This window comes from Dioscorea cayenensis, chromosome 7, assembly GCF_009730915.1.
Source record: "Dioscorea cayenensis subsp. rotundata cultivar TDr96_F1 chromosome 7, TDr96_F1_v2_PseudoChromosome.rev07_lg8_w22 25.fasta, whole genome shotgun sequence".
NCBI lineage: Eukaryota > Viridiplantae > Streptophyta > Magnoliopsida > Dioscoreales > Dioscoreaceae > Dioscorea > Dioscorea cayenensis.
Genome location: NC_052477.1, coordinates 27,554,235 through 27,565,117, shown reverse-complemented (window position 1 = coordinate 27,565,117; position 10,883 = coordinate 27,554,235).

Here is a 10,883-nt window from a genome sequence, read left to right as displayed (position 1 = left end):
TTAAATATTTTAAAGTTAATATATTTTATGCATGCTGAGCGGCCACACCTAACACAACCATATATACAACCATGATCACAACCTCCAGCCCTTCTAGACCAAAACACCTCCAGTTATCCGTCTAGAGAAAGTTGGATTTTATCCACCATAAAAGAGCAAGGTTGACTCTCTCTAAGGTTGTGGCACCTCTGCCTGGATTTTTATTTAAACAGATCTACAGATATTGTTCTTCTTACACGTCATTCACCTTCAAGGTGGTCCACTATTTTCCGATGATGAGCCCCTCCCAGATCCCTTTTTAAACCTGCTCGGTGTGATATTTGATAATGAAACCTCCATGCATACAGCAGTGAGGATTTGTAATACATCCCACCTCCTAGTTTGCTGCAAACAAATGGAAAATTCCAAAGAGCTCAGTGAAAAACGGCAATGGTTATTTGCACTCGAACAATCCGACAACAAAAAGTTAATCGCATTCCTAGATCATTGAGAGAGGAAACACAAAGGAATGTGCCCAATCATTATAGGCGATGCATACCTGCATGTTTGCACTTCAGTAATGGGAAGTTATTTCATTCCTGCTTATACCGCAAATTAACAAAAATAATTGAAAGAGAACTAACCCCATCTTGGCTTGCTATGAAGCCCAAAACAGCACTTTTCAGTTGCTCTCCACCGTCATTGTGTTCTTCTCTGTTTCACTGCATTTGTGGAGAGCTTCTTAACGGAAGAATTATCGATAGAAGAATCATAACGTTGTTTCAGCCCGAGAAGCACTTTCCACTCTGGCCACCACATGGCAGTAAGTGAGAAGGTGGGCAGATAACTCTCCTGGGCAAGATTTTTGCTTCATCTGTGGCATATAGCATGCCTTCTAATTCTACTTCATGATCAGACAATGAACCAGGAAATCTTTGGCTGGAAGGGTTGTCTGATGTACAGAATTTTGGCATCAAATATTTCTTCCTTGCAGACATTGGAGATCTCTCCACTGTCAAGTAGGCCTTGATCTGTTCATAAGCAGTTCCAGATATCCATTTATATTAGCTCTAGTGTTGGAAAATGCTGCCTTATTCAAGCATAGGGTACATACAGAGTGGATGTTCGTATATTTAGCCCCTCCTGGGTCTCAGGTGATGTACTCAAGTTACCATTTATAAATGCCACACACATATAGTCTTGGAGGATGGATTCATATCTTGCCATGCATCGCCCTCACAGTACCTCAAACAACCATGACACTTGTGTTGTAGTCTGAGCAATGGAACTATTTCTCTCCAAAGCAGGATTTAATCTTATTAAATTGGGAAAAAGGATTAAAGAGAGAGAAAATCACATCCTACATGAGTTGTGGTCATTGTTTTATTGGGCTCCATGAAGCCCTTTAATACCAACCTCCTTTTAATTTCCCCAGTACCAAACTGTCCTTAGTATGAGATTATACTGGGTCTCGTGAAAGGTTATTTGTATGGATTCAAGATGAAACTTTAGCATAGGTTGATCAGAAACATATTAACTGCTCAGTGAGAATTATAAAAAGCTAAACGAGCAGATTTCTAAATATGAGAATGATGAAAGACACTAGAATTTAGAAAACCACAAGGAAAATTAATAAGCAAAATGTAATACTCACAGTTTGCGTGTGGGTAGTTTCCTCTTTGATTTGCGCTTTAGCCGTTCTCTTGATCCTACTTTTGTAAGGGCAAAACGAATTTGTTGGACAGTGTCAAGTGTTAGCCCTATCTCTTTAGAGAATCTAGCCTCCAGTCTGAGTTCACATGCCCTCCACAGCAGCTTCAAGAACATATTGAAATACATTGTCTGTTCTTTTATTGAACCTGATTTGATCTAGGTGTGGGCGCCTGAAAAGCAGAAGAGAAAACTTTAGAGCTTGTTGGGAAACCTTTCTCGCAAGGCCCTATTTTTAAACTTTTATAAAATTTTTCTATTCTTATTTTATGTTTTCTAAAAATAAATTTGTTTGAATTGTTTAATAAAGCTAAACGAAACAGTGAATCAACACCTCTAATTTCATTTGCCCTTTACACAATGACATGTATTTGCTCCATATATCCTCATGGTCACATAGTTAAATGGATATTTTACATACTGTATTTACATATATATATATATATATATATATATATATATATATATTGCTAGATATGTAAATGAGATAGCTTTAAGATTGATAACTCTATATTTTTGGAAAAATGAAAGTTGCCCCTGGGTGCAGTGAGGGAGCCTCGTAATGATGCGACATTAAGCATCCCTCCTCACCTCAGACACTGCAAAAAGAGGCAAGTCTCCTTAAGCCCCTGATCACACTGACTCCAAAACACTCTCGACGCTGTCCGCCCCGGAAACTGCTATCTCACCAAAGCGTGAACTCTGGTAAAGCACAAGATTAACAGAATTCAGCAGGGCTTAAGGGACAGCGGTGAATCGCATTTGATATATTTGCTTTCTCGGTAGAGACCAGAGCTACGATGAGAGGGTTCTTTGTCTCTGGCAGCCACTTTGCCAAATCCTGAACTAGGTAGCCATTCCTGCGGATGGCCGGGCTCCGAGGGATCATAATTCTTGGCTCAAACACTTTAGGCAGGAATTTCTCCTGGTGGCCCATATTCTCACCGAGTTCTTCACTTAATTTTTCTTCTGCTGCAGACCATCGTTGATCGATCATTATTTGGTGGTATATAATGCCCAACATATTAAGACGAGAAAACTCCTTGGAAGGAAACTGCTGATCGATCCCAAAACTGAATTTCACCTTAGATTGTGCTAGGTGGATTTTAATGCTATCAGTTCATCTCTTCTGGATCATAAGGGAAGCACTTATTACTACGCCAGAAAAGCTGTCCCATACAATCCACCCTCATAGCTAACAATGCTCTTCTTGATGCTCAGCTATCTCGGGTGCTGCTTTTCTCAATGCAATGGACAACGAGCTAGCAACAGATGTTGGTACGTCTTGAAAAATGTCTGGTTAATGACCCATGTTTAGTCACTTGCTCTAACACTGTTCATATTGGGCATTTTCCTAAGCTCTTTCAGATCATTCACCCATGCTTATCAACATTGTTAAAGATAATTTCACTGCTCGTGAACAACTTCCGCTTTGAGAATTACTGCTGGATGCATAGCTAGTTATTTTTGAAAATTCAGAAAGCCTATCTGGTAATGCTCACTCGTAATCAAGCATGCTTTCTATCGGGCGTTTTGGCTCAGATTAAGAGTGGGTGTATGCTCTATTAGACAACATGGTTTGGGTGCCTGATAGAGGAAATTACAAAAACATTGAAGTTCAGCTCCAGGCTCTTGAGATCGATGATAGGTTAAGCCTCTAATGTAGACCTGGATTCTTTCAGGGAGCTTACTAAACAACAATACAGAGCTGTTGAGACAAAAATCACAATAGGTGGCTCAAAAGTCTAGATTAAATTGATTACGGCGGGATAAGAATTATTCTCACAGGTATGTAGCGTGATCTAGTCAGAGATACCATGTTAAAATTCAATTTCTAACTCTCTATGATAATAATGGCAGGTGCTTTTACCGTTTCTCACCAAATTGAGTCTTATTCTGTGTCACTTTTCAAAACTTTGGATCCTAATTCTAGGCCTCATACATTGGTTTTTGATGCTCTTCCTCTGATCTTCCTACTCTTCCACTGTACAACGTAAACCTCTTTGACTCTAGCCTCAGAACCAAAAATGAGATTTACCTTACTCTTCTATTCCTTTAGCTGAGGGAAAATCCTCGGGTCCTGATGGCATGAATGTAGGAGTTCTACAAAATTTTCTGGACTGATACTGAGAAACACTTTAGTTCCCTGCCATTAATTATTTTCTCGGGACAATGTCGTGATGTGCCATGAGCCCAGGGTAGAACTTACATCACCTTTAATTCCTAAGAAAGAGTAATTCTGCGATGCTCGACTGGCTATTCTCTCTCAAGTTGTGTAATGTCAGCTTATAAGATTATTACTAGTGATCTCTGCTAATCGATGACAGGATGAGATTACTTGCTTGGTTGGTAAAGAGCAATGTGGATTTGTGCCTGGGTCAGCCTCCTGTTGACAATATCATTATGGGTTTAGAAATTAATCTCACCTATTAATCAGGAGAGGACCATCCGCTAGGATGTTAGTAAAAGTGGACATTAAGCAGGCTTATAACACCTCTTTAACTGGAATATTATTTTGGGCCACTCTTATCACAATGAACTTTCCTAGCAACTTTTGGTATCTTATGTTAGAGCTTGTCTTGAAGCTACTTCTTTTCAATTTTATCGACGGTAGCCTCTGATTGGTTTCGGCCCTCTCAGGGTGTTAGCAAGGCAACTCTCTTCCCATTACCTCTACCCTGGTGGCCTAGAACCTTATTGCTATTTTTAAACCATGCTAGATTTCTGGCTTTATTCCGCTCTTTCAAACTTGAATCATAACTTTAACCACCTAATGTGGTGCCGAGGATCTTATTCTGGCTACACTCAAGCGCCCAGAAAAATATGCTAGAAACATCAGGTTTTGCTCAAACCTGTATGCTCGGCTTTCTAGTCGGTCATCCCAATCAGAAGAAATCTGAGATTTATTTCAAATTAGCTTAACAAACAGGTTTCTTCTAGAATCTCGCAATATCTTTCAAACTTTAATCATGGCAAAACTCCTCTTCACCTATTTAGGGTTCTCATCTTCCCAATCGGCTTGCCATCTCTCATTTTTGATTCCATGGTTAATCGCTTCTTAATGCAGTAGTTACAGAGCGCTAAGCACTATCTAAAGCTGGCAAAATCAGTTCTATTAACAGCATTCTAATGGCTACCCCTACCTACTATCATCAACAATACCGGTCTATCCCATTCGACTCTATTCTTAATAAGCTTTCCAGAATTGCTAGGCAGTTCTTATGCGGCAAATTATGATCATAATAATGGCACGACTTTGGGTGGAATTAGGATCAATTACTACTCTAGAAAATCTGAGGGGGATTAGCATTTGTCAGAAACCTCCGTCGGGTGATTAAGCATTCCTTGATGGTAAAAATCTCAATCAATTTCTCTGACAAGCAAAAATCTCCTTGGTTGATATTCTTTACATTGAAATATGGTGATCATAATTTCTAGACAATGAAAAGCCCCTCCAAATTGTCGTTCGGTTTTTCAAAAAGTTTGTGTAGTAATGCTGATGTTTTAAAACCTTTTGTGGATCAATTGTCTTAATCACAGCAGTTACTCATTACCATCCGTGAAGTTGTTTGATATTCCCATTGCCTAAGGGCAAGGCTGTTTTTCTTAATATGAACCTGCAATGTGGATGTATATTTGAATTAATGACCTGTTTGATAATTCTGCATGGAATGTGAATGCTCAACCTTTTGTTTGGCACCAATTGGAACTCGCCTACCATAACTCATGCGGAAGATTAATAATGAGGAAGACAATCACTAGATATGGTTTCCAACCTCGGAAGGTAACAACCTTTCATCTAACATTTACAAGTTCCTAAATAGGCAATCTTCCTCAAGGACCAGGAGTGGAGCGGCTGGGCTAATATTTGGAAGCTTAACAGTGTTGCTCCTAGAGCCAAAACTTTAATTGGTTTTTGGCTCATGGTAAGATTCAAAACTTATGGTATTGTATCAGCTGAATCTTGTCCTCCTGATCCATAGTGTGTGTTCTGTGGATTGGTGGGAATCATCTCAATCATCTCCTTTTACACAATGTCAAATTAGTGCCAGAATCTGAAGATGGAGGAAATGTCTTGCATAACTACTAAGATCAACTTGGTGGATCTTATTACCAAAGGCCAATGGTAGACTTCCATTTTCAGGGTAATCTCATTTTTGGCTTCACAGTGCAGCATCATTGTGGCGGATCTAGAAATGCAGGTGTAAATGTGGCTGAATAGGAAAAAGTCCTGATATTTTAAGACCGCTAATTTGGCTTTGCTCTGCATGTGCAAGAATTCTCTATTTCTCCGAACTCTTCAAAAATGCAGAACTCAGTCTCAGCGCAGAACAGACCAAACCAGGTTTTATGCATTTTCGGTCGCTGCTTGGAAATGCAATTACAGGTAAAGGGTGGTTTAGGGTTTCATCTTAATTGGATACTAATGCCAAGGTTTGCTATGCAGGATTAGGTCCAAGCATGTTTGCTGGACATTCTGGAAATAGGAAACAAGGGCTCTTTTGCCTCGCTCTTCTCTGACTCCAAAGACGCAGAATGGAGAAATGCTCGAACATATATAATACCGGCTTAACTCATTCTTTGGAAGACGATCCATCACATGGAGGAGTTGGTCCACTGGCGTCAACAGGAATATGTTGATCACTTGAGGGAGCTACCGCAACATTTGAATCTATCCTCAACTAGGAACTTATCCTCATCAGTGGAACCGAATTAGTTAAGCAGTTTTAGCGGGCTCATGGAATCTCATTCGGACGACTTTATTTCTATTCTATATGGGATATGGAGAAACTGAATTGGCTGATGAAGCCAATCAACCAAGCTGGTTGCACCTGATTTTCCTACCTTAATCATTTGTCTTAGTAGCTTAGAGTCTTGTTCACTATGTATTTTTGCTTTTTTGCTTTTGTTTTCAGTTTTTCTTATCCTTTGTGAACCTTTATTTTTGATTTAATAATATCTAACTGCGCTAGTAGCCCTTTCCCCAGCTGTGAACTCACCCATCCAATTTGATTTAGCTAGGAAAGTTTCTCTATCAACTATGAGGCTCCCCACTAAGCAAGCAAGTCCCTTTCAACTTGTTCTTTAAATAGCAAGTTGTACAACACTGTTAGAGGAACCCATTCAATTACCCTAACTTTGAAGTCGCTCTTCTTTAACACATATGGACAATACTGCCCCCAGGAGCTCACCGCTAATTTTACTAATACCAAACATTCCAGGCTCTCCATTTGGTTGGCATTGCCTATGCTTTGGCCACATCACAGCAAAATTCCATTAGCTGCAAGTAAAAGTCCCAGCCCCTACCTAGCCACACAAAATGGAAATGAACTCATACTCAAAAGCATGCCTAACATCAACAAGATACTACATCCTCCTGCTATAATGATAGATCTTTTATAAGTGAAGCACCACAAGTTCACCTATCTCTGGCCCATAACAACTCCATTCTTCCAAGTAAAAATTGAAGAAAATATCAATCACTATACTATTAAAATAAAGATAATTTAATTAAGGTCCTATAGCAGTGGAAAAACCTGTGTTCATTCCTATTAACAAAAATGACTAGATATAATCCCAACCTTGGTTTGACTTTGGTCTGTGCGGATCTTGTTAGTGGATACTAATCTTAGTGTTAGCATAAGATATTTCAAGTTTAATCATCTCGTGAGCCTTCTGAGGCCTCACTGATACAAGCCTTATCAAATAATTATCAGACACTCGTGCATAGCATCATGGGGCAAGGCTCTATGTCTCCACTAGTCGCCGGTGAGGTTAACTCCATGTTACCTATCTCATCCTCCAAGCAGAGAAAAAGTAAGGATACCCTGCACTGAATACTAACCCAACATCAAAAGTGCAATACTATGCATGCATTGTAAGGCAATGTATGTCTCATACAATGGCCACAGTCCATGCTTGGTGAAATAGTCAATCTCATTCTATTGAGCACCAACTCCTAGTAGTGATCCCACTGTCGATGCAAAGCGCCACTGCACCAACTGTAAACACCTTCCGCTAATACTTCAGTTCACCCTAAATGATCATTACCCAAGTGATCCTAATAAGCTAGTATTAGACTAGATCCCAGGTGATGAATCTAGTGGGTTTAACTACGTACTAGTGCAAATGACTCAATTTGATTCTAAAAATAAATTTATGTAAATTGGATTTTTGGAAAAATGCCAAAAACGCAAAGTAAGCCTCCAATGCATACTAAAGCTCATGGTAGTGGAAGCGCCCAAACCTCTCACCAAGATCCCCAACTGTCTGGGTGCTATCGATGAACTAGATCCTAGGTGATGAATCGCATGGGCTTTAACTTACGCCTTTTAGGTGCAAATGACTCAATTGATTCTAAAATAAATTTATGTAAATTGGATTTTTTGGAAAAATGCCAAAAGAACGCAAAAGAAGCCCAATGCATACTAAAGCTCATGGTAGTGAAGGCCCAAACCTCTCACCAAGATCCCCAATCAGTTCGGTGCTATCGTATCGAAGTAGCGACTACTCAGTTCTTACTCAACTAACGAGACAACTATTTAACCGAAATGTCATACGATTGAAACTCGTGAGATAGTATCTAATTGATAGACCTTTATGGCAATCGAGTATCGTAGAGAGGTTACGTACAAGCATGTTGGATGTGCTAGAGATGGACGAAAAACAATACTGCCACAAGCATGTTAGATGTGCTAGAGATGGACGTGAGCTTAAGTTAGCACCATCCATGGCCCATGTAGTGTTGAACCATGTGTTACATTAGCTTAAGAATAGTAAAAACTATGAGTTTGCATGTAATTTTAATTATATTGGTTGTTTTATCAAGTCTGAATGTAATGTTGACAATAAAACTTTGGCTAGGCCTTCTTCCATTGTGCATGTTTCTATTATGGGTTTTCATGCTAAGACAAACCCTCATCATGGGCTAGTGCCATAGGGTTCTATTTACCCAAAGATCCACCAAGAACTGAATTGTAAGTTCAATCTTGTCAAGAACATGACGGAAATATTAATGGGTGAGATGGAGTCTAGTGGCCGAGCAAAAAGTTGTTTCACTCAAGTACCTATAAGCAAACCCAACATCCCTTTGTTTCCTCACTTCAGCTGTAAGAAATCCACTCAAAAATAATTACAACCAAAAAGCCTTCTCAAGATAAAGCAAGGACGTGAGTTTCCTTACCCAACGCTCCACGGTCAACTAAGAAGAAAGGTGTTGTCTCCTTCCTTGAAGGTATCTCTTTCTTTAGCTCTTTTCTTGCATTTTCCCTCGATGCAATGACAAACAACTTAAAATTGCTTGATATGCAGAATTGAATTGGTTATAGGACCCAAACCACTAATATAAAAAGTCTTAACACCATTTGTTCTCTGGAAAGCTAGGAAGCTGCCCTTCAAAACGACACAACAAAGACATCTCATTAGATCTCCTCCTTCAATATTTTTTAATTTTCCTATGAAAGTCGTGTTATGGAATATCAAAAGATTTGATGGACCTGTGAAAAAAAAAAATCTTGGTTGGAACAAATTGAATGTGAAAAAACAATTGGTCCATACTAGACTTTGTCTTTCCCATAAATGCTCCAATTTGTCAAATAACTCGCATTGGTTTTGTATGTCAACTTAGGGACCAAGCTTATGTTATCTTAAGGTAATATTCTAGAACAACAATAAAGTTAACCCTAATCTTAAGGACATCAGAGTGTACTGCTATTCAAGACCTTTTAACCACATTAGCCATTGACGCTTAGGTGTTTCTTTACTTCCAACAATTGACATTTGGACTAAACTAAGGTTCGGCTTGGTCGCTTTCCTAGTCTCATGATTAGTTCTTTTACTTAATGATCTTACTTTCCCAAGATTTGTCAATCAAACTTTCATAGATTCAGCCAATTATGTTCCCGCTCACTTTGATTATGGTAATCACTCTAAGCAATCCATCACTTTCACTTTCAACTCCTCATCGAAGCTGAGATCTCATCTAGGATTGTGACAAATTCCACTAGATTGATAGTAAAGCCTTTATCCTACCAAAAAGTTACTCAGGCCAGATCAACCTTGAGCTAAGAAATGTCTAGCTTCATTCCTAGTGGAAAGAAAAATGATCCGATTAAATTAGATACCCTAAATACCCTCAAGAAATCTAAGAATGTTAGCTATCGAACAAAAGAGTCCTCTTTGTGCTATCAATATGATCTCGCGATTAAATCATCCATTGAAATCCACGTAAAGAAAATGATCTAGATTAAATTAGATGCCTCAAGTACCCTCAAGAACAAGAGAGTCCTCTTTACGCTATCAATTAGGATCTACATTAAATTAAGAGATCCATTGAAACCATGTCCTCATCGACTGCTCTCAAGGAAAGCCACACTCAATACGTATTCTCACCTAGTTGCCAAAAGCCATCACAAAGTGAACTATATTCCACGTGATCTTGCATAACAACGTTCAAAATGAAAAGGATGACAATAATGTGGATGCCTTAACTGAGCACCTCCATTTCTAGTTCGATACAAAACTTGTAAGGTTGTTTTCATTATGATTCAAGAACAACTTGGACGAGATGCCTTTATTTAAAGCTCAAGTTGATGCCCATCGAGACCCATTTAACACTCCATCCGCTAAAACATACGACTTTGAACTTAGTGCAAATAAGGCTTTAAAACCCTGATGAATTTCCTATCACAAAAAGTTAAGAGTGTTATCCAACATAGTCCGTCACACATTTGCAATGACTTCTACCTAGGTCACGCCAATATGGGAACATATTAGTCAAGTATATTAAGCTACCATTGCATAGGTTGATAGTATAGAAAGAATTTCGGCAAATCTAGTTAACTATCATCTAAGATTATCTCATGAATATGGCATCTGGATAGGCAAGATAATTAACATATTACTTTGATCCTACTCTAATCAGTATTCAAGGCAACATATTATAGATAATATTTGCCATAAAAGCTAATCTTCGATAAGCAAAACCCATCGCGAATGTCCTCAAAATCGAGGGGCGCTCATTTCACCCAGAAGTGAGGGAATCGTACGAGTGCCACTGGCTGGAAGCAATATCACCCAACTCGCAGGTTCATTTCTCCGGTCGTAAAGCGAGAATAGAACCCAAGAATTTGAGGTGTTGGACTGAAGCCCCTATAAGTCTAAAAGAGCACTAGAAAATGAAAAGCTGCTTTTAT